At 43.3% G+C, this 23,125-nt stretch overlaps 1 pseudogene; it reads right to left on the bottom strand.

Moving 5' to 3' along the window:
- LOC113186211 (akirin-1-like) overlaps positions 1–11,464 on the bottom strand; it is a 55,139-nt pseudogene extending 43,675 nt beyond the window's left edge.
- Between the last annotated feature and the right edge of the window lie 11,661 nt (positions 11,465–23,125).

Here is a 23,125-nt window from a genome sequence, read left to right as displayed (position 1 = left end):
GCTCATGACAGAAAGGATTATTAGAAAGTAGTCAATGAAATCATAGTCTAGCCTGGTGTGGTGGCACACACCTGTAAGACGCGCCACTCAGGAGGCTGAGGCAGGAGGCTCACAAGTTCAAAGCCAGCCTCAGCAAAAGTGAGGCATTAAGCATCTCAGTGAGACCCTGTCTCTAAATAAAATGCAAAATGGGGCTGGGGATGTGGCTCAGTGGTTGGTTGCCTCTGAGTTCAATCCCCTGTACCTGCCCTCCCCCTCAAAAAAAAAAAGAAATCATCTTCTAATTTGACTCTACTATTAATGTTTTCATAATTAGTTTGAGGATACCCTACTAGATTTGTGTTTAAATATGCATATATAATACATAAATGTACCTGAATGAACTCATGTTCCATTCCCTGCTATTTTTTATTTTTACTTTTTTAATTATATTTATATATTTTTGGTACCAGGAATTGAAACCAGGGGCGATTAACAACTGAGCCATATCCCCAGCCCATTTATCTTTTATTTTGAGACAGGATCTTTCTAAGTTGCTTAGGTCCTCAATATGTTTCTTAGGTTGTCTTTGAATGTCTGTCCTCCTGCTTCAGCCTCCTGAGCCACTGGGATTATACGCATGTGCCACTGTACCTGGATCATTCCCTGATATTTTATTTTTTAAAAATATTTATTTTTTAGCTATAGATGAACACAATATTTTTATCTTACATTTATGTGGTGCTGAGGATTGAACCCAGTGCCTCACGCTTGCGAGAGGAGTACTCCAACTCTGAGCCACATCCCCAGCCCCTCCCTGCTATTTACATGACGGTTTGTCTTAAGGTTTTTCATGTCAGTAAATAGGAAACACGAATAACTTAAAAAACATTTACGGAACATTTTAGGTGTTCAAAAAAGTTGAAAGATTCCGCTGTTGCCACCTTGCCCCCTGTAATGGTTCATTTGAATTGTCAACATGATTGGATTAAGAGATGCTGATGATTAAGAGGCTTCTGACTGTGCTGGTGAGGGTGTGTCTTGGAACAATTGGCATGTGGGATAGTGCACTGAAGTAGACACCCTCCCCAAGTGTGGGCAGCACCGTCCAATAGGATGGTGGCTTGAATGGAATAAATTTGGAAGAACAGGGCTCAGTTTCCCCTTACGAGGAGGGGGCCTTTGACCATAAGGGTGGAGTCCCCACCCCAGGATATGGCTAGAGTCCTTATAAAGGAGACCCCAAAGTGATCTTCCCTCTTGTAAGGAGCCTGTAGGGAGGTGTCTTAAGCAATTTAGAAGCAGTCTTCAATCTCCAACTTCCATCCCTGCAAAATGGTAAGAAATAACCTGTTGTTCATAAGATGCAGAGGCACTGGGGTTTTGTTTCAGAAGCCTGAAAGAGCCAATGTGCAGATATTTCCTTACAGTATTCTGCCATTGTTTGTTTAAACTATTTTTGCTAATGGGATTAAACCCAGGATTATTTTACATCCCCAGCTGAGCTACATCCCCACTCCCACCCCACCTTTGCAACTTTTTATTCTGAGCCAACAGGGTCTCGCTAACTTGCTTGAGACTGGTCTAGAATTTGATATCCTCCAACCTCAGCCTCCTGAGTCCCTGGGATTAAAGGTATGCACCAGTTTGCTCAGCCTTATTTGCCATTATTGAAGCAAGTTCATGGAATATATTTGTTGAATTGGCCTTAACCCTTCAAAATGAGTTATGAAAGTGAAGTTACTGGGTTAGTGCCCAAGGTCCAGACCAAATGTCAGTACTCACATTTCTGCCAGTTCAGTAGATAGACTTTCTTTGCATTTCTTTCAGTACCTAGGTGGTGAACACTTTGACTTTTTTTTTTTCTCTTTTTGGATACTGGGGATTAAATCCCAGGGTGCTTAAACACTGAACCACATGCCCAGCCCATTTTTTATATTTTATTTAGAGATAGGGTCTCACTAAGTTGCATAGGGCTTCACTATGTTGCTGAGACTTGCTTTGAATTTCCGATCCTCCTGCTTCAGTCTCCCCAGCTGCTGGAATTCTGTGCCCAGCCTGTCCTGTTGTTTATTAACTGCTTTATGGCTTTTTTTTTTCTTTTCTTTTTCCTGGTACTAGAGATTGGACCCAGGGCATTCTGCCACTGAGCTTTATCCCTGGTCCTTTTATTTTTTTATTTAGAGGTGCAGCAGGATTTGTGTACAGAGAGACAGGGCATTGTATTGTTCAACAGGAAGCACTGTTTACTTTGGGCCAGCACAGATTTGGCAGAATTACATCCATATGCTGAGCCTTGAATACTGGGAGGCACCTCCTTATATACCTCATGTAAGCTCTTTGTCTCCTGTAAAAGGTAATGCACATTCTGACTGGGTATTCTTATGCTCTAGAGTTGCAACAAAGATGTGACAGTATGACACATCATTGAGTTAAAACAGAGTCAGGACAGATTTATCACAGAGTTGGTATGCACCCTAAATGTGATATGTTGCCTTTTCTTTGATCTAGGAGATGCCCTACCACAGAGGCAGGTTACCCTTGAACTTCTCATCCTCCTGCCTCACCTCCTGAGTAGAGATGTGTTATTTTATTTTTATTTGTTGTTTGTTTTCTTTCTGTTTCTGGAAGAACACTGCAAACTGCATGGCTTAATTCAGAAACCAGCAAGGGGCAATGGGGGATTAGAAAAGACAGAGAATGAGAAATCTGGGACCAGGTGGAACACCATCCTACAATGAAGGAACAATGACCCAGAGCTAGCTTAGCATGTTTATTATATAGGTTTTTATCATCAAAAGAGTTTTCTGTGAGAAAGTTTTTTCAGACCAGTCAGTCTTGAAGGTTTGAACTTTATGCCTGGCAGCTGATGTCTGAACTCAGGGTCAAGACTGATAGTCCTGTGCCTTGCACACAACCTCTTTAAGTAGGGCATTACTATAGCAACTGGACAATCTTGACCTGCACCTTGCACAGGAAGTTTCTGGCACAGGCTCCTGCTTTGAGACCCTTAGAGATCCTGAGCCAAGTCACTGCTCCCTGAAGAAGAGGGTCTCCCTATGTTGTCCAGGCTCCTGTCTCAGCTTTCTGAGAAGCTGGGACTACAGGCTGATACTATCTGCATCCAGGTCAAGGCATTTGTCTTTTAATTATTTTCTTTATGATTATCCAAATAGAAGTTTGACTCCAGTTGGGTGAGGTTTTTCATCATTTAAAAAAATTATCAGGAAAGTTTTGTAGTTCTATAACTGAAGAGTTTACATGTGGGTTTATTTCTAGGTGTTACATATTTTTAACAATAGCTGTTATCTGTGCTGAGAGTATAGAGTGAAAGCTGAGCATGTGTGGAGGCCCTGGGTTTAATCTCTAGCATGCATCCTTGTCTCTAGTTGGTCATTGTGACCTCGTAGGGTGCATACCAACTCTGTGATAAATCTGTCCTGACTCTGTTTTAACTCAATGCAGCATAGTACCAACTCCCAGCCCCATGTCTATTCCTATTGAGTTTTTCCCATTGTGTTCTAACTGGTTATTATTGCTTATAAAGATTTGTTTTCTAGCATTCTTATGACTTAAACAATTTAATAAATGATAATATACATGCCCTATCTTTGGCAGTACTGTGAATTTAGTTCAGAGCTGCACTCATGAAATAACATTTTCTTTCCGTAGCAGGAATTTTGGGGTTAAACTCAGATTCTCTGCCACAGAGCTAAATCCCAAACCCTTTTAACTTTTTGTTTTAATACAGAGTCTCCTTCAGTTACTGAGGCTGGCCTCAAATTTTGGTACCTCCTTCCTCAGTTTGCAGAGTTGCTGGAATTAAAGGTGTATACCTCTTTAACCAGCTGGACATTCATTCTGTCGTGCACGTGTGTGTTTCTTTTTGATACTAAGGATTGAACCCAGCAGTTCTTATTGCTTATTTTGGGAGAATGTCTAAGTTGCCCAGGATGTGCCTGACCCTGTTTTTTAATTAAGGCTTTTTCTTTCAACTGTTTATGATAATCAGTTGTAATCTATGTACAGCAAGATGTGATTGGTGCTGGTGGTAATGCTTTCACAGGAGTGTCACTTTTGTATGTAAGTGGTTTTTTTTTTTTTTTTTTTTTTGTTGTTGTTGTTTTGGTACTGGGGATAGACCCCAGAGACATTTAACCACTGAGCCATATCCCCAGCTGGTTTACTATATTTTATTTTGAGACAGGGTCTTGCTAAATTACTTAGGGCCTTGCTAAGTTGCTGAGGCTGGCTTTGAACTTGCAATCTTTCTGCCTCAGCCTCCTGAGCTGCTGGGATTACAAGTGTGCACCAACATACGTGGCTGTATATTTTTTAATGATTTTATAGCCTGCTATAGAACTTTGGTCCTTGCCTTTATTTTAGGGGTTTTAGTAAGCAATCTAAGCTTTTGTTTAAGCAAAGCATTAAAGTAGTAATATATAAAACAAGGTGGAAATTCCATTTTTATTTCATGATTGTGTAAATTTTTCCTGTAAAATGAATGCCTTCAGGATACTCAATTGTTATTAGGTTTTCATAAAATGTAGTGTGTACTCTTGTTGTTTTTATGGTAGATGTCTTAATGTGTTGATTTCTTAATGGTAGATTAATTTGTCTTGATGTCTAAATGGTAGATTCATGGTAGCATATGACAATTCAAAATCTGAAAAGAATTTCTAAGGTACATACACAAACCTTTTTTGAGATATATACAGGTTCTAGTTAATCTATCTGTATGATCTGAAATTGTCTGTTTGTCTTTAATTTACTACTTAGTGGAGATCTTCATGCTTCAATTTGCCAAACTGGGTATATAGGGGTTCTCTACCACTGAACTATAGCCTCAGTTATTTTTTTAACTTTATTTATTTATTAATTAAATTATTTATTTATTCTGATTTGTTATACACGATGGCAGAATGCAATTTATTTCACATTACACTTATAGAGCATAATTTTTCAAGTCACTGATTGTATACAAAGTATTTTCACACCATTTGTGTCTTTATACATATACTTAGGGTAATGCTGTCTAATTAATTTCCCCATCATTCCTACCCCCTATCCCCTCCCTTCCACTCCCTCCCCTTTGCCCTATCTAAAGTTCCTCCATTCCTCATCATGTCCGTCATGCGCCCCCCCCATCGTCATTATGAGTTAGCATCCTCATATAAAAAACAAAACAAAACATACAGCCTTTGTTTTTTTGGGATTGGCTTACTTCACTTAGAATTATATTCTCCAACTCTATTCATTTACCTGCAAATGCCATGATTTTATTCTATTTTAATGCTAAGTAATGTTCCATTGTGTATATATACTGAAGTTTCCCTATCCATTCATCTACTGAAGGGCATCTGGGTTGGTTCCACAATTTATCTATTGTGAATTATGCTGCTAATTTTATGTATTTATTAAAAATATTATTTTTTTGTAGTTGGACATAATACCTTTATTTTATTTATTTATTTTTATGTGGTGCTGAGGATCAAACCTAGCACCTCGCACATGGTAGGTGAGCATTCTACCGCTGAGCCACAACCCCAGCCCCTAACCCCAGTTATTTTAAATTTGGTTTTGAGATAGGGTTTCACCAAGTTTCCCAGGCTGGCCTCAAACTTGCCCCCTGTTTCAGACTCCCAAGTCACTGGGATTACACATGTGCCAACATGGCTGGCCTCCACCTATAGTTTTATGTATATCAATATATAAAATTTGGTAGTTTGTTATATAGAGAATAGTATCCAAATCCCAAAATATAAGGAATAAGAATGATAATGTATTCTTTTACCCTTATATATTTATTGGTCAAGAAAACAGAATTATGTCATCTGATCAAGGTCTCCTAAGGTACTGAATAGCACATATATCACAATTTATAGTGAGAATGTGTTTATGCTACCTAACTAATTTGAAAGAAGTATTTGTGGGCATGGTACAGAATTCTTACAGTTTGTGTCACTTTCAGAAGTTCTTCCCAGGTCATCAAAGTTGAAAATGCAAGAGAATATTGAGAATGCTATACAATTTCTATTCTTCTCTATATTTTCATTCAAATTAAAATTTGAATTTGAAATTTATTCAACCATTCCCATCTGCATTGCAAAATCCTGCTGACTGCCAATTTTTGTATATGGCAGAAAAGAAGAGATGATTTCATAATTTTGTGAATCACAAAGTTTATTGGAATACAATGAGAATTTTAATGTAAGTTTACAATGCTCAGAGGGAAGAGAATAATGTGGGAAAATATCATAGAATACACCAGGGAGACTAAGTACTTTAACCACATAGTAATGATTTCCACAATTATTAAAGCCTACTTGTTCAATTGAGGTGGAAAAAGGCCTTGTGAAAAATAAAGTCTCATTGAAGCTGAGGTTTTCCTGTATAGGAGCAGTTCTCAGAGAAGCTGGCTTGACCACCTCAGCGGACAGTCACGATAACAGGTAAGGTCTCTAATTGCTAGTTGGTAGCAGGTGGTATCGGTGGGGGAGGCTTCTGAGATTAATTTGCAGCTGATGAGGCCTTGTCACTGCTTGGGTCTAGGCTTTCAGAGAAGTGTTGGGGGCTTTCACATAACACAGTGTGGCCCTACCTTAACCTAAGCTCTCAAGGTATCTGTCAAACTCTTTGAGTTGGGATCATTTATGAAGCTCAGTAGTTAGCTGACATGAAGGGAATCTGAAAAGATGTGATGGGACATATGAGGTCTGGCAACACATCATGCTCTAGGGAAGAGGGCACATTCTCCAAAACATCAAACTATAGAAGTATTTAGAATCACTTCACAGTTACATAACATATGGCCCAGCACCAAAACCAAGCCACCCTCTGCCCTGGTTCCAGGCTCAACACATGGACAGTTGGACACAAAGTACCAATGTCCCAAGCCTTTGTACATTCTGGATTCTGCAGAGGCTACCCAGGAGCTGTAAAAAAGGTAGGTTTTGGGCTGGGATTGTGGCTCAGTGGTAGAGCGCTTGCCTAGCACAGGCGGGACCCGGGTTTGATCCTCAGCACCACATAAAAACAAAGGCATTGTGTTGTGCCCATCTACACCTAAAAATATAATAAATATTTTTTTTAAAAAGTAGCTGGAGAGAATGAGTTCTTAGAAGAAGAAACTGGGCCTGGTGGCCGATGCCTGTAATTCTAGTGACTGGGAAGGGTTAAGCAGCAGGGTTGCCAATTAAAAGCCAGCCTCAGCAACTTACAAAATGCTGTTTCAAAATGAAAATGGCCATGGGTATTGCTCCATGATAGAGTGGCCCTGGGTTCAATCCCCAGTACTGTCCTCACCTCCCCTCCCCCAAATAAAAAGCCTGGTTGCTCTTGCCAGCAGGACTGTGGGGTCCAGAAATAGAGCATTTACACCAGGTTCCCACTGATCACAGCTACTCTTTACAAGGCTGGCCTCCTCCCCACACCTCTTCAAAAATCTTTCCAGCAACTTAACCTTGCCCTGAAAGTTTGTGATATTGATGAAACCTACATTTATTATATCTTGTTTTCAAAATAATTTTTCCCCATACAGAGTGCATGTTCACTTCAGTCACTGCATGTGTCCCTCATTGAAGTTGGCTGCACATACTTTTTATGTTAAGTTTGCTCATGTGGACTTGAAGTGTTTATGTGTACTGTGAAAGGGATTTGAATTTTACCATTTATACTCAGGTTATTGCTGATTTAAAAAAAAGGAGGAGGGCTGGGGTTGTGGCTCAGCGGTAGAGTGCTTGTCTCGCACGCATGAGACCCTGGGTTCGATCCTTAGCACGACATAAAAAATAAATGTGTACAACTACAACTATAAAATAAAATAAAATAAAAATTTTTGAGACTGTGTAAAATGAACAGCTGCCACCAGGTATTAATGTTCTTCAGCACTCCTATCTTGTCTCTGACTGCTTCTGACCTTTAGCTAGTAGCCATAAGGTTGGTTATAGAATTCAGCTGTACATGTGTTGAAATAGTATTCAGTTCAACTTGAGCTTATACAATGTGTTTCTGAGGCTGTGAGGTCAATATTAGATGCAGGTTCCTAATGTATACACTTGTGGTCTTGTCTCTAGTTAGTTGGTCATTGTGACCTCTTTAAATGTGCCTGGAAAATAGGTGAGGTATGTTGAAATTTGGGGGGCCATTCTTTTTTGTTTTTTCCTTTTGGCATCAGGGATTGATTCACATACTCGACACTTTTTTATATTTTAATTAGAGATAGGGTCTCACTAAGTTGCTGAGGCTGGCTTTGAACTCACGATCCTCCTGCCTCAGCCTCCTGAGCTGCTGGATTACAGGTATGAGCCACCACTCCCAGCCTAGGGCATTATTTTCAGGTTGTTTTTTTTTTTTTTGGTCACTATTATTTTTAAAACCTCTACTATTGTTATTATTTTTTTTCTGACAGATCCATCCTACCTCCCAATCATGGCATTTTCCTCTGTACTTTGAACTTTATTTCATTTAAGAAATGACTACCTGTGGGTCAAATTTGGCCTGCCATATGTTTTTCTAAGTAAGGTTTTATTGGAACACAGTCAGGGCTACTTTCTTGGCACAGGAGCAGAGTTGAGTCGTCGTGCAGAGTGGATGACTTTCGAGGCTGAATTATTTACTGGTTGGCCCTTTATGGAGGCACTTTCCAATCCATGCATTCCTGTATCCTTCTCTTCCCCTTGGCAAGGCCCGAGACCTGTGTTAGTCAGGATTTTCTTGCTGATACCAAAATACATGACAAGAACAACTTAGAGAACTAAAATTTTATTTTGGCTCACAGTTTCAGAAGTCCAGTCCATGGTGGACTGACTCATTGCTCTGGGCCCGAAATGAGGCAGAATATCATGGTAGACGCACGTGATGGAGGAGTGCTGCGCCATTGTTTTTGTACAAGAAACAGAGAGAGGGGAAGAGGATATAGGATAGATGATGCTGGACACCCAAGGAATTTTCAGGAAGCAGGTTTATTTAAGTTGCAGTGGTCCAGCGGGGCTAATGCCTGAAAAATCTCTAGACTCTATGTCTGAAAATTCTTTTAGATTTGTACTCAGTGGGGGTCTACATCCAGTGGGAAGTTACATAGCAGTTACTCACGGTCTCATATTTTTAAGTTAGACAGAAGTTTCATAATTTTTTACCAAGGAAAACAAATAGTAACTTTTGCAAAGCAAACTCTTTTTGAGACAGAATCCATTACAACATTTGTCTGCTAACTTGGCATTTAGAAGAGGAAGCTTCTAACCATAATGGACTCTCTACAAAGATCCTGCTGACATTCTTTGTGGAAATCTTATTGTCTACAAGAGAAAATTATATGTTGCATTTATGGTGGGAGTCCTTGGAGAAGCTTAATTATGGCAAAGGTTTTTGGTGGGAACTACATCATTCCCCCATTTGATGTTCACTATTTAATCCTTTAAATCAAAGAATACCATCGTTTCATCTTTTTTTTTAAACAAGTAGTTTTTTTATTTACAACTAAGCTTGTTAACACTACATAATGAAAATGAACAAAGAATAGTATTGCAGTTTTGGGTTATATTTGAGTCAAAGACATTCATTAATAAGGAATCTTCTAATGAGAATATTCCAGAAATTTTCTCTAAGCCATCTGATAAGAACAAATATACTGAATCTATATGAATATTAACTTTCTTTGGAATGTTTTAGCATACATTTGAATTAAACTCAAACATTTTCAAAATAAGTCATAATTTAAGAATGATTTTATATCCAAATTAAACAATTTTAATAAAACTTTCCTTTCCAAAAAACAATAATAAAGAAAACAAGGCATTTTGTAAAATGTGGTTCTGAATAAGTCAGAGTAAAAAATACATGTATACTTAACTCCTCCTCCTCAAAAGAGAGACTACCTTCTGCTCTGCAGCCTTGGAAACAAAGTGAAGAACAGCCTATAAGCAACTTAGGGTAGGGGGTTGCCAAAACAAAGCTCAAGCAGTTGAACAATGGATAGTTCAGAAGAATATGTCCAAAGAATCTGGTTTTTATTTTTAATAACTTATACAAAGGTGACGTCATCCCTCCCAAATAGTAGTGCTGCTGGGGCCTGGCATAGTTCCTTGCCTGACTATTCTATGCTCCTGAGCAAACCCTAATGCTTCTGTTCCAGGAGGGACTGTTTCCCTTTCAGTGTCCAGGGAGCTCTTTGTATGAATGAGGTGAGCACCAACTCCATGGTGTATTTTAAGGCTTGGAAGCACAGATCTTTTTTTCCTAACACGACTAGGTGGAGTCCACAGGTCAATGTCTTGTCTCCAGTTTGTTCTGATTTCTCACCCACATTTATAGATCTAGGACCAGAGACCTTTGCTGTATCATCATCATCACATCTAATGTCAATTCTAATGCATGATTCATATTCTGTGCCTGGAAACAGTCCCTGTATTTAATAATAATAATACCTATACATAAAACAATCAACTATTAAAACTTTTATGGTCACGAAACATTAATGATCTTCTGTAGACCAATCAAATGTTTTTAAGGATAATTGTCATGCATCAAATTCAGAGCCAGAATCCCCCAAATTAAAAAAAAAATGCACAGTAGAAATAATAACTTAAAATATACATACAGTCATATACACACGGTCACACATACTTCTTGTAGAACCATGTTTGAGGAAACTCCATTTGTTTAGTGCCACTGAAGTCCTATTTTGCCAAACTGCTGCTCCAGGTATTTTTGTTTGGAAAATCGATCACAGTAGGGCACCGTTGTTCATGGGATGAGCAGAAAAGAAAGATATGCTTGTGGCAACCAGAAAGTTTTAAGATCTTTGAAGTTTATAAAATGGACCTGCAGAAACGTTTACGTGTTCTCAGTATGCATAGTCTGGAGCTGAAATATGATATCAAACCAGTTGCAAAAAGTGTACCGCAGCTATCTCTTGAGGTCAAACCTGGTACCCAGATAAAACAAGACACCTTCAGGATACCTACATAGCTTGTTGGTCTTGTCCCATATTGATGCATAACCTGATCCTATATGAATTTCACAAAAGAGTTATACTGTCCTGCTAGTTTGGTAGTGAGGATTTGCTCACACTTCTCCCGAATTTTATCTTCAAAGTCTTTTAAGAGACTCTCACAGATTATTCCCATTTGTCCAAAGGTCAAGGTGGGCGGGTCCTTCTTCATCCAGGGGGAACCTGGAGAATTAGGTGCTGTGAGTGCTGAGGAATGAGGCTGTCTTTCCAAAGTCCAAGCTTCACTCTGATTGAGAACAAATTCTCAAGGTTTCCACCTCGGTAACAATCATATTCTTGCTTTATGTTCTGAAAAAAAATTGCTCCGGATTGGGAAGGAGCTGCTTGGTGCCAGGCCGGGAGGGCTGCTGCAAAGTCTGCGGCGGGGTCTGCGCTGAAGCGGTGGCCTGAGGCGGGAGTGTGGCCGGGCAGAGGGGCGCAGAGCAGTGCCGCCTGGAACTCCGTGGGTCGCTTTAGCGTCGCGCCGCATGCCATGCCGCTGAGGGGACAGGGCTAAGAGGCCCCTGAGGCTGCAGCCGTCGCCCAAGCTCTGGGTCCTCAGCGGGCGCAGGAGCCAAGGCGGCTCCCACGGCGGGCGCCTCCAGCCCCCGACAGGACCCATCGTTTCATCTTAAAGCTTTATATAACGTCTTTCTATCCACAGTTGCTTCTAGGGAGACCTAATAGTTCTAATGCAAAGGGATCCAAACATGGAAGCAATAAACCAGTTAACTGCACCATACCTACTATGCCAACTAAACTTCTGAATCCACCAGGAGTAGAAAACCATCCTCCAAAATGTGAGCTTAGATCCCCAGCCTCATGCACTTCCAGCTTTTAACTGACTACATGTGCTGGTTTTCTGATATTGCTAACTATGTCTTTTGACTGTTATCTCCAAATAGATGATGATGGACAATTTGAACTGTGGAACTTGACACATACTCCTCCCTCTTCAGCCAGCAGATAATCTAATGCCAATTAGTTTTGATAGATGCCTGCATCTGGGTTTGTTGTGTGGCTAGGAGTCAAATGCTGTAGCAGTTTGATTAATTATAATTTCCAGTACAGCTTGTAAATGAATAATCTAGTTTAGCACATAGACAGGAGTTCTATAGCCCCCACTGCTGTACTGTGCCTGGCAGCCCGACGATAAGTGGCAATTATTCTCTGGGGTGGCCAGTTTACCCCAAGATTGTTGACCTCTGAGATCTAACTCAAATCTAACCATCTCCAATGGACCTCCTTTTTTTTTGACCCTAGGACTTCATACAAGGAGATCCCTAAGTCTTTTCCAGTTCTATTTGGCAGTAGGAAAAATACAGATGGAATAACACCAATAGTACAGGTACTCCTCCAATTTGTTGGGAGGTGGGTATATAGCTTTTCCCACAGACCCCAAACAGCTCATATGGTGCTTTCTGTTCAGAATGGGCTGGTTACTCCATAATTTATAGATCTCAGTGATGCCCTGAAAAGAACTGATCTGGTTAGTGTCTGAACTGGTGCAGTTTAAAAGAGCTAGTTTCTTTGGGGGATTTTTGCCTTTGAGACCATTATTTCTCAGCCCATATGTTATCTGTTCAAAACCAAGTGATTTTCTTTGGCCACAAAGTGGTGTTCCAGAATAATATTCTGTTAAATGGTGTTTCAGGGACACACTGGGTGTGGTGGGCTCCAAATCTGCCAATATATTCCTTTCCAGGTACTTTTGAAGAGGGGTCTTTCACCCTCTTGTTCAATGCAGGTCTAATTAGGGAATAAGCATCTAAACTTATTCCTGTCCAGAACCATTCTTTGTTCATGAGGGTTCCTCCACAGACCCAACAATCTTTAACCCCAAGACTTTTGGCTATTCTTTCTGCTAGGTTCAAAAAGGAATTCTTTCCCAAAGAGGGAGGGTTAAGATTTGGGCTCAAACCCTCATATAGTTTAGCAGCTTGTTGTAAGGCTCAGGGTGGTTGATTTTGGATCAGAATTCTTATTCCATGTTAGAGCATGAATGTCCAGTGGCCAGCAATACCAAGTTCCCTCAGTTGGAGGGAAAATTCCTGGGTAAGTTATGTCTCCCACATAATAGGATTTGACCCTAACTATGTTGACTCTTTTTCCTTTCTAGAGACAAGTGGCTTCTGAGCTATAGCATCTCTCTGGTGGGGCAGGTCCTGAATATATATTTCAAAATGTCCCTTGGTTACAATAAATTAGTTGGACACATGGATCACATGATGGCAAAATATGCAGCCATGGTGGGGAAGGATCCTCTAAGATTATGAAAGGAAAACCACACTAAGTTATCACTTATTAACATTTTGGCTAGCAAAGGTTTAACTGTGTAAGGCAATAAAGTCAAACTAACAACACCAAATAAATCCTAGAAAACCTATGTAATCAAAGTAAAACAGTACGAATGAAATTTTTGTTACCAAGTGTCCAAAAAGCATAGGAGTTGCTTTTATCGAGGAAAGGGCTACATATAAGGTAGAAGTAAGGGGTGGTATCTCTAGCAATCAGAGAAATGTAAATTAAAACCACTCTAAGATACCATCTTACTCCAGTAAGATTGGCAGCCATTATGAAGTCAAACACCAAGTGCTGGCGAGGATGTGGGGAAAAGGGTACACTTGTACATTGCTGGTGGGACTGCAAATTGGTGCGGCCAATTTGGAAAGCAGTATGGAGACTCCTGGGAAAGCTGGGAATGGAACCACCATTTGACCCAGCTATTCCCCTTCTCGGACTATTCCCAAAAGACCTAAAAAGAGCATACTATGGGGATACAGCTACATCAATGTTCATAGCAGCACAATTTACAATAGCTAGATTGTGGAGCCAACCTAGATGCCCTTCAATAGATGAATGGATAAAAAAATGTGGCATTTATACACAATGGAATATTACTCAACACTAAAAAATAACAAAATCATGGCATTTGCAGGGAAATGGATGGCATTAGAGCAGATTATACTAAGTGAAGCTAGCCAATCCCTAAAAAACAATTGCCGAATGTCTTCTTTGATATAAGGGAGGTGACTCAAAACAGATCAGGGTGGAAGAGCATGAGAAGAAGATTACCATTAAACAGGGAAGAGAGGTGGGAGGGAATGGGAGAGAGAAGGGGAATTGCAAGAAAGATGGAAGGAGACCCTCATTGTTATTCAAAATTACATATAAGAGCTTGTGAGGGGGAAGGGGAAAAAAAGAGAGAGAAATGAGTTAGAGTAGATGGGGTAGAGAGAGGTGATGGGAGGGGAGGGGAAGAGGACTAGGAAGGGGATAGGAAGGGCAGCAGAATACAACAGACACTAGTATGGCAGTATGTATAAACGTGACTGTATAACCAATGTGATCCTGAAATCTGTACAAGTGGGAAAAAATAAGAATTCATACACCATTTGAATCAAATGTATGATATATGGTATGTCAAGATCAATGTAATGTTTTGAACAACTAATAAAAAATAATAATTTTTCCACTGAGAAAAGTAAAAAAAAAAAAACGTAAGGAGTGGCAATACATCACAGTATAAGAACTGTCTTGGAGGAGGAAATAGTTCATTTGTCCTGTTGGTTGGTTGTTCTTCCACCATACATTGATGAACTACCTCCTACGAGGCTGAAGCAGGGCTGCTGTTTCCTCAAGCTTCAGCCATGCGCAGACTAGTCAGCTTCGGGAGTGACTAGAGCAGGGCTGTTGTCCTTCTGATCCTCAAGCTTGTCTGGTGTTTCCGTCCTCCAGATGGTCAGCTTAAGGGGTGCAGTGGGGTCTGGAGTGCACTTTCAGTCCATGGCTGCGGGCTAGACCCTGGTATAAGGAATCCAAGGGCCTGAAGATGCAACTTTTACTGTAGTTGGGGTAGATAAAATAAGAGTGAACAGTGAAAGGACTCTTTCAAATAGTGTTGTGGTTTGTTTTGTTTTGTTGCTTTTTTTTTTTTTTTTTTTTGTACCAAGGATTGAACTCAGGGGCACTCAACCACTAATCCACATCCCCAGTGTTTTACTTAGAGACAGGGTCTCATTGAGTTGCTTAGTGCCTCATTTTTGCTGAGGGTGGCTTTGAACTTGTGATCCTCCTGCCTAAGCCTCCCAGCCCACTGGGATTACAGGTGTGTGACACTGCTCCAAAGAGGTTTTAAGGGTGGAATATTCTATTCTTTGACCTAGATTGAATCTCTAGGCCTGAAGGAATGTACATCTCTGTTTAAACTTACTGGCAACCTTCCCTGACCCATTGGTTGAGAGTCTGTAAGGTTTTTTCTAAAGCTTAAAGCTGTTGTATTAATATTAATTCTCCTATTTCCTGCAATCCCCTGATAAGTAGGTGAGGTCTCCTATACATTATCTCATAGGGAGAAAATTTAGTATTTTAATGGGAGAGGATGTAATTCTCAACAGTGCAATAGGGACGATTTCATCCCAATGGAGGTGAGTTTCCTGACACAGTTTACACAACTGAACCTTTAAAGTGCTATTCGTTGATTCTATTTTACCAGAACTTTGTGGCCTATAGGCAGTATGTAATTTCCATCTAATATTTAAACTTTTGCGCATAATTGTATCACCTCTGATACAACATCTGGTCTGTAGTCTGAGTCAATGGTTATTGTGATGCCAAATCTAGGAATAATTTCCCAGAGGAGCAGCCTTTTCATTGCTAGTTGGAAAGGCTTCCACCCAGCCAGAATAAGAGCACACAAAATCCAAAAGATATTTATAGTCTCGTGAACATGATATATCAGTAAAGTTTACGTCTAGGTCCTCAAAAGGTGCTCCTCCTACAGTTTGGATTCCTAGTTGATGCCTTGGCCCCTGGTTGGGTAGTTGTGGGCAAAAATTTCACATTGTTCACAAATCATCCAAGAGATGCTTATGGGTAGGTGGGTTGAGGGCATAGAAATGTTGACTTAGAACAGTCTCAGGTGCTTTTTGGCCAATGTGTGTTCCCCTGTGGAACTCTCTGATGAAGGCAGGAACTAGACTCTCAGGGATGGCTATTCAGCATCAGAAAATCTCCACCATCCATCTGGGAGATAGCTTCCCTTTGTAGTCTTAAACCAACTATTTTCCTGCTAGGAATACTGTCAAGGCCCACATGATGTTTACTCATTTTCCCTGAGCTAGGGCAATGAGTCAGGTTAGAAATATTAAAGGTATGAGAAATTTAAGAAATAAAGACAAGACAGGAAAATAAGTAAAACAGTGGGATCCTATGGGGACCAGCTCTGATGGAGACTGGGTCTAACTCCCCCAAATGGGGACACCAATGGGATTCCTTGTAAAGAATTTCCCGAGGAAGCAAAAAAGATGATAGAAACAACTCAGTTGGAGCTTAGCATATCAGGCCCAGTGTCTCAACTTCTGGGCAGCTGTGTTTCAACCTAAGGGTGTCCAGCTCAGGTAAGATGTCAACTTGATCTGAGCAGTCTTGAACCAGTGGATTCTCAATGGGAGTTCCAAAAAAAGTAAACCCCCTGCCTTATGAGGGCACAAATCCCCCCATAATTCATGGTCGGCCTCTAACAGATTATTTTGTTTCCCATTCTGTTAGAGGATTAGGGAGAAGAGCAATGATGTTGAAGACTAGGAGCTGAGTGTTCTGTCTGCCTTTTACAAGCTGCAAATATCTTGCTTCTTGGTCTACTCTTTGTTTGCCCTGAGCAACCATAGTGTTCACCTTTTTGGTGGCCATGGCAATTAATAACCATAATTTTTTTGGTGCACCTACTACATCTAAAAGATAAAGAATTTTCTGGCCATATTTTCTGGCTTTTCCTCCTGAATTAATTGGCCCTTTTCCCTTATGGCCCTGTAAACTTGAGGAGTGGTGAAGGCATATTTTGAGTCCACAGATATTCCCACAGATTCCTGCTGCCAATTAGAGTGCTTAGGTAAGAGAGATTAGTTCTGCCCTTTGTGTTGAAGTTCCCTGAAGCAGAGGCTCTGCCTCAACAGTGGAGTCCAGAGTGACGAATGCATATCTGGAAAAGCATATTCTGCCTTCTATTAAAGCTGCTTCCATCTGTGAAGTACTGCACATTAAGGTATTTCAGGGGCTGCTCAATGCAGTTGTGATCAGGCTGCCCAGTCCCAGTGGGCAGCAGAGTTGCTGGGTTTAGAGGAGTCCTGACAACTTCAATGTGGCCATGTGGATTTTCACATAACATGCCCTGGTATCTGATCATCCCCTCATGAGTAGCCATATTGTCATTTGTACTCTAACAGTGTCAGTATGGAGTAGGGTACCTGAACTGTCCCATAGTCAGTGTTGGCCTCTAACATCCGAAAAGCCTTGGCTGCAAGGGCCCATAGACAAAGTGGCCAGCCTTGAACCAGAGTTCAGCTGTTGAGAAAGATAGGCCACTAGATGGTGCCATGTCCCCACCATGTACAGTTAGGACTCCTATGGCTCTTCCAGACTGTTCATGGACATACATAAAGAAAGGCTTTGTGGGGTCAGGGAGTCCTGGTCCACATGGACTGGGGTCCAGTTGCTGTTGTCTCTGAGTTAGATATAAACCAAGGTGCATGACTTTTCCTTGACATATTTGGACTTTCTTATTTGACACTTTGTAACCAGCTTTGCGTAGGAGAATGAGGAGTCATGTCCCCTTCTTGCAGTATTCTCAGGTGTCTCTGGCCAGGAATATATCATCTACAGATTGGACCAATGTGCATCCACATTGTTGTTCAAGAAAGGCCCTCAAATTAGAAGCCTGAACCATCCCAAAGATGGTTGGTGAGGTTTTGAAGCCCTGTGGCAGCCTGGTACAGGTCAATTGGTCATTGTTCCCATTAGAGTCTTCCCACTGCAAGGTGAAGAATGGCTGACTCTGAGGTGCCAATTGAGTGTAGAAGAAGGCATCTTGGAGATCCAGGCATGTGAAACAGGTTGCCTCAGCAGGGAGCAGACTTAGGAGAGTGTATAGATTGGAGATCATAGGTTGTGAGGTGATTGTGGCCTGATTTACTACTTGTAAATAGTGAACTGGCCAGTAATCATCAGTTCCTGGTTTCTTGACAGGCAAAAGGTGTGCATTCTATGGTAATGGCCAAGGCTTAAGAATTCCATATTGTAAAAGCCTATTGAAATGTTACTGAATTCCAAGTTGTGCCTTATGAGGAATATAGTATAATACTCTTAGGCAGACGGGTATTGTTCCTTGTTTAAATTCCACCACATCAGGGGATGTTCTGGGCTAGTCCAGGTGGATTGTCCCCAGTCAATACTCCTGGTACTAGGAAAGGGAGCTTTGGCCCCTGTTGTAGTGCCAATACAACAAGCCAAGGAGTCGCTAATTATCTTCCCCGAGAATTGTAAGGGTTAGAACCTTTCTATCAGGTTTTCCCAGTGACAGGACTACCTGAACATTAGCATCAAAGGTTATCTGGTCTTAGAGCTTTCCCATCGGGTCTCAACCCATCAATGACACCAGGCAATCTGGCATGTACAGAAACTCGTGGATCACTTTGTGACCTGCTAGGTTGCAGTTCCAGGGTATTGGCAACCAGTGATGAGCCTTGTAGCCAGTGGCTACCACAATTGTGGTCTACTTATTTGAAAGTGGGCCCACAGATGAGGTGATGGAATGGTGAACCCCACGGTTCACCATAAAGTCCATGGGACGTTCCCCGTAATTATTAGGATGATAGGAACCTGGGGGGCTCAGAGAGATGGAGACCAGCTGGTCCTAGACCTCATAATTTTCCATGACTACCATCCATAAAAATCCTTCCTTGAGGTACCACAGAGACATCCATGGTGTTGAGGATAATGGGAATGTGTGGGGCTGGTATTACCCTTGATTGATTTGGCCACTTTCATCCTGGTAAGGAGTAATTTTAGCTCTGTTGTATTCCTTCAGGTAGGGGAATTAAATCTTCCAGTAGCCAGAAAGGTGTCAGCAGGCAAATTGGAATACTCTCAGCCTTGTCTTCAGATAGCTGGTCCATCTATCCAGACAGTCCTTCAACCCTGCCTCTAACCAAAATTTTCATATTGTCATTGGCTTTGTCCTGGCAGGAAACCCCCATTAGCGACCATCTGGATTTGTGGTGAGAAGAAGCTGAAAAAAGAACTCTCATCTTCATCAGCCGGTCTAGTTCTAATTGAGCGCCCAGGACAAACTTGATGAAAACTGTGGTGGACATGCCATACAGGTCGCATGAATTCAGTTCACAAAAACACACTGCTTTAGTTTTAGTATTTGAAAATGTCTTCATGAGTGTGTCAAAAAAAAGCCTTCATTGATCATCTACTGCTACATGGTGCCTAGAAATCAAGGAGAGTAAAAATTCAGAAGGTATTCATTCAATAGTGCTTTAAAGAACAACCAAGGTGAAAACAGATAAGGGAAAAAGAAAAAAGTAATTGATGCCAGGCATCAAGGTTTGGGCCATGAAGGGGAACCAGGTGAGGGGCAGGGCTGTGTTTCCCATAGGGAGCCTTCGGGGCCTCGAGCCAGCCAATTCCTCTCCTCTGCCCCAGATGAGTAGGTCCTCAGGGAGGGACAGGGATCAGAGGAGGGGCAAAGGAGAGCACTGTGTGGGTATATCTTTGGTCTGGAATTGGGGACAGGGCTGACTGGGTGGGTGGGGAGCCAGAACCCACTGGAGGAGCCCAGCTTGGGAGAAGCTGAGGGTACGGGCAGTGTCAGGATACCACAGCACAAGAGGAGCAGAGGGGAGGCACAGGAGGGGGCGTGAGCAAGGGGCCTGAAATCAAGGGACAGGGACAGGGACAGGACAGGGACAGAGACAGGGTCCTCGAGGAGGGCTGCCTGGGGCTCAAGCAAGGAGCCAGGCCCAGGAATGGAGAGCCAAGTGGGATGAAAGGAGGGCCAAAGGAGGGCCCAGCGTGAAGAGCCGGAGGATAGGTGCTGGTGGGGTGGGGGCCAGGACCCCAGCAAGGAGCCCAGGTTGGGGACCTAGAGGAGGGCCCTCGCCAGGCTAGAGCAGGGAAGGGCAGGGCCGGGCAGGCGTGTGGCACTAGTGGACTGCAGTGCAGGGAAACCAAGGGGAGCGGGGAAGCAGCCCAGGCAAGGGGCCCCCTGTCAATGCCCAGGGACGCACTGGGCAACAAGGGCCACCAGAGGCTCAAGCGAGGAGCCAGGCCAGGGAGTGGAGAGCCAAGGGTTGGGGTTGGGGCAGAGGGCTCAGAACAGTGGACAGGGCTGGGGAAGGAAGGCAGGGCATCCTGCAGGCGGTTGGGGTGGGGGTGGGGGTGGGGGTGGAGGCAGGATCGAGGCTTAGGGCCACTGCCAGGTGTCAGGGTTCTGGGTGTAGGACCAAGGGCCCAGAGAGAGCAAGGGGCCCAGGTGAGGAGCAGGCCTCCATTTCCCGAAATGCGCACCGGCCCAGATGAGAATCGTGGGACAGGGACTGGGCAAAGGAGGCCTGGCAAGGGACTGGGGCCAGGAGGAGGGTGATGGGAGGGCAGCTTGTCTTGGCATCACAGTGGGGGAGGAGAGGGGTGAGAGCCAGACCCAAGCAAGGAGCCCAGGCAGGGGGCCAACCCGACCGACGATGAGGGACCGAAGTCACGCACCAACCAACCCACCGACCGAAGGAGTAGGAGGCCCGCGCGAGGGGAGAGCAGGGAGGGTGAGGAAGGGGTGGCATGAGGATGAGGGGACAGCGGGCAGCACAAGGGGCACCGAGGAGAGCACGGTAGGGGGCCCAAGCAAGGGGCCGCCAGCTCTGACACCACGCCCCGCCACACGACAGGAGGAATGGGGTCAGGGGCTCAGGGGACTGGAGTGTGAAGGGCTGGGCTTAGGGACCGCTGGGTTGGGGTGGGGGACAGTATGCAAGGCCAGGGTGCAGGGGAGGGTAGGGAGGGCAACTCGAAGGCGAGGGTCGGTGCAAGGCCCACGTCCACTGCCAGGTGTCAGGGTTGGGGCACCGAAGGGGGCCCAGGCCAGGAGCAGGGCTCTGTTTCCCGTAAGGAGACTGTAGGGCGCACAGGCCAGCCAATTCCACTCTGCTGTCCCGAGGAAGTAGGTCCTCAGAATGGGACTAGGAACAAACAAGGGCCAAAGGAAGGCTCTGTGTGGTGATTCAGTGGATCTCAATCCGGGGTTAGTTTAGGGGAAGGTCCTAATCCAGGAGCCCAGGCTAGGGGCGAGCAGGGGTGAAAGGAAAGTGACCACAACATTTTTAGCGATCAAGATTTGTTATTGCAACAGTTTAAAAGAGGAGATAAGAGAGAGAAAAATAAAAAGAACAGAGAAAGGAGAGAGAGAGAGGGAGAGAGAGAGAGAGAGAGAGAGAGAGAGAGATAGAGATACAGCAATTGCGCACAAGAGAAGAAAGAGAGAGGAAGAGCAAAAGAGAGGGGCTCATCAGGAGGGAGTTTTTATAGCCAAAATCTAATGGGGTCTTTGGGTCTGCAAGCTGCCTTGTTGGCGTACAGTGATTGGATCATACAGTAGTTGCTAAAGGTATCATCTTCTGCCTTCAGGCAGATGCGGCAAGGGTCAGATGTGGGTTTCCATTGCACCAGACTGGTGGGGGTCCAGTGTTCAGCCTTTAGTGGCATTGAGTGTTCAGACTTGATGCAAGCAAGTGATAAAGGACCAGACAGAGGGGGGTTTGAGTGCCTGGATTATCCTGTAGCTAACATTCATTAAGACTGCCCTGCACCTAATGTTTCTCCCTTTTTGTTTTTCTAAGTGACGTGGGGGTGGTGAAAATTTGTCCGTCTACTTCCTGCTGAGAGGGGATGGTGTGGGGCCTACCTGGGAGAGCAGGGGTATGTTTGGGGACGGGCTTGTGAATACCAGGGTAGCTAGAGATAACGTCCAGAGGCTATAGACAGTTATCCCAGAAGGGAAAAAGTCCATAAAGGTTCTTTGAAGCCATAGGTTGTCAATGGCATCAAATCATTCCTGAGCAGTGGAGATCCTGGGTATCAGTCATTGGTCCTGTTGTAGGGACTCTAGGAAATATCAGAGGTGGCTTGGTTTAATCCAGTAATGTTAAGGGTGTCTGCCCAATTGTAGCCAGTGGGCAATAGTCTTGACCCATAAACTGAGAGTGGGTGGTGTCATCCTGGTGCCATGTTGCTTGGATGTAGAAGCGCCATCTGTGGTTTGATATAGAAATTTGAGAGAGATTAATGATTATAAAAGAAGAAGAGGGTTGGCGAAAAATCTTGAATTTGGTGGGCATGGTGGAAGTTCAGTACTGGACATTTGGAACAGGTGCTTTTTAAGGTGGGAGACAGGGTACCAGGGGGAGTAGCCCAAGAGCTTGGCCACCGTTGGGGTAGTAATTATGACTGTATGAGGTCCTGTCCAGTGAGGTTCCAACGATTGAGGATGCAGTTCCTAAAGTAATACTGAGTCACCCAGTTGAAGAGGGTCTGATTCGGTTTGTGATTGTGCTGGAATTAAGGCAATGAATGGCGCAGGAAGGCACTGGTCTGCGTGTTCCCTTAGGAGTTTGTGTAGAAGTGTGAGATTGGGCAGGAAGGACACAAGGGGAGGAGGAGTAACTGGAAAGCTTTGGTTGGTTAAGAAAGGGCGCCCACAGAGTTCCTCAAAGGGACTAAGGCCTGAGGGAGCTCTAAGGTCTACCTGAATTGGGGTGAGGGACAATGGCAGGAGATTGGGCCACGAGAGCCTGAGTTCAGTAGCAAGTTTAGTGAGATGATCCTTAAGAATTCTGTTAGCCCTCTCAACCTTACCTGAGGATTGGGGTCAGTAGGGGATGTGGAGTCTCCAAGTGATGTTGAGGCTTTTGGACATTAGTTGAATGACCTGAGAAGTGAAGGCTGTAAGATTGCCTGACTGGATGGAGGCAGGAAGTCCAAACCTGGGAATGATCTGCTCCATGAGAATGGAGGTGACGGTGTCAGCAATCATCTATCCAATCTGAAAAAGTATCAACCAAAGTAAGTAGGTAGTGCCGCTTTTTGTGCCTAGGCATGTGAGTGAAGTTGATCTTCCAGTCTTCACCTGGCTGGTGGCTCCTTATCTGATGCATGGGAAGTTTATGTTTGTTGCTTCCTTGTGGGGATACTGTAGAGCAGACAGAACAAGCAGATTGGACCTGCTGGAGAGTAGTTCTCCTTTAGGAAGTAAAAGAGGGGTTGTAAAAACTGGAAAAGGGGTCAGGGAGGGCTTGAGATGGGGGCAGAGTATCTCCATCTTGG

Source organism: Urocitellus parryii, chromosome 1, assembly GCF_045843805.1.
Source record: "Urocitellus parryii isolate mUroPar1 chromosome 1, mUroPar1.hap1, whole genome shotgun sequence".
In the NCBI taxonomy this organism is placed as follows: domain Eukaryota; kingdom Metazoa; phylum Chordata; class Mammalia; order Rodentia; family Sciuridae; genus Urocitellus; species Urocitellus parryii.
This window is presented reverse-complemented; position numbering and strand designations above follow the sequence as displayed.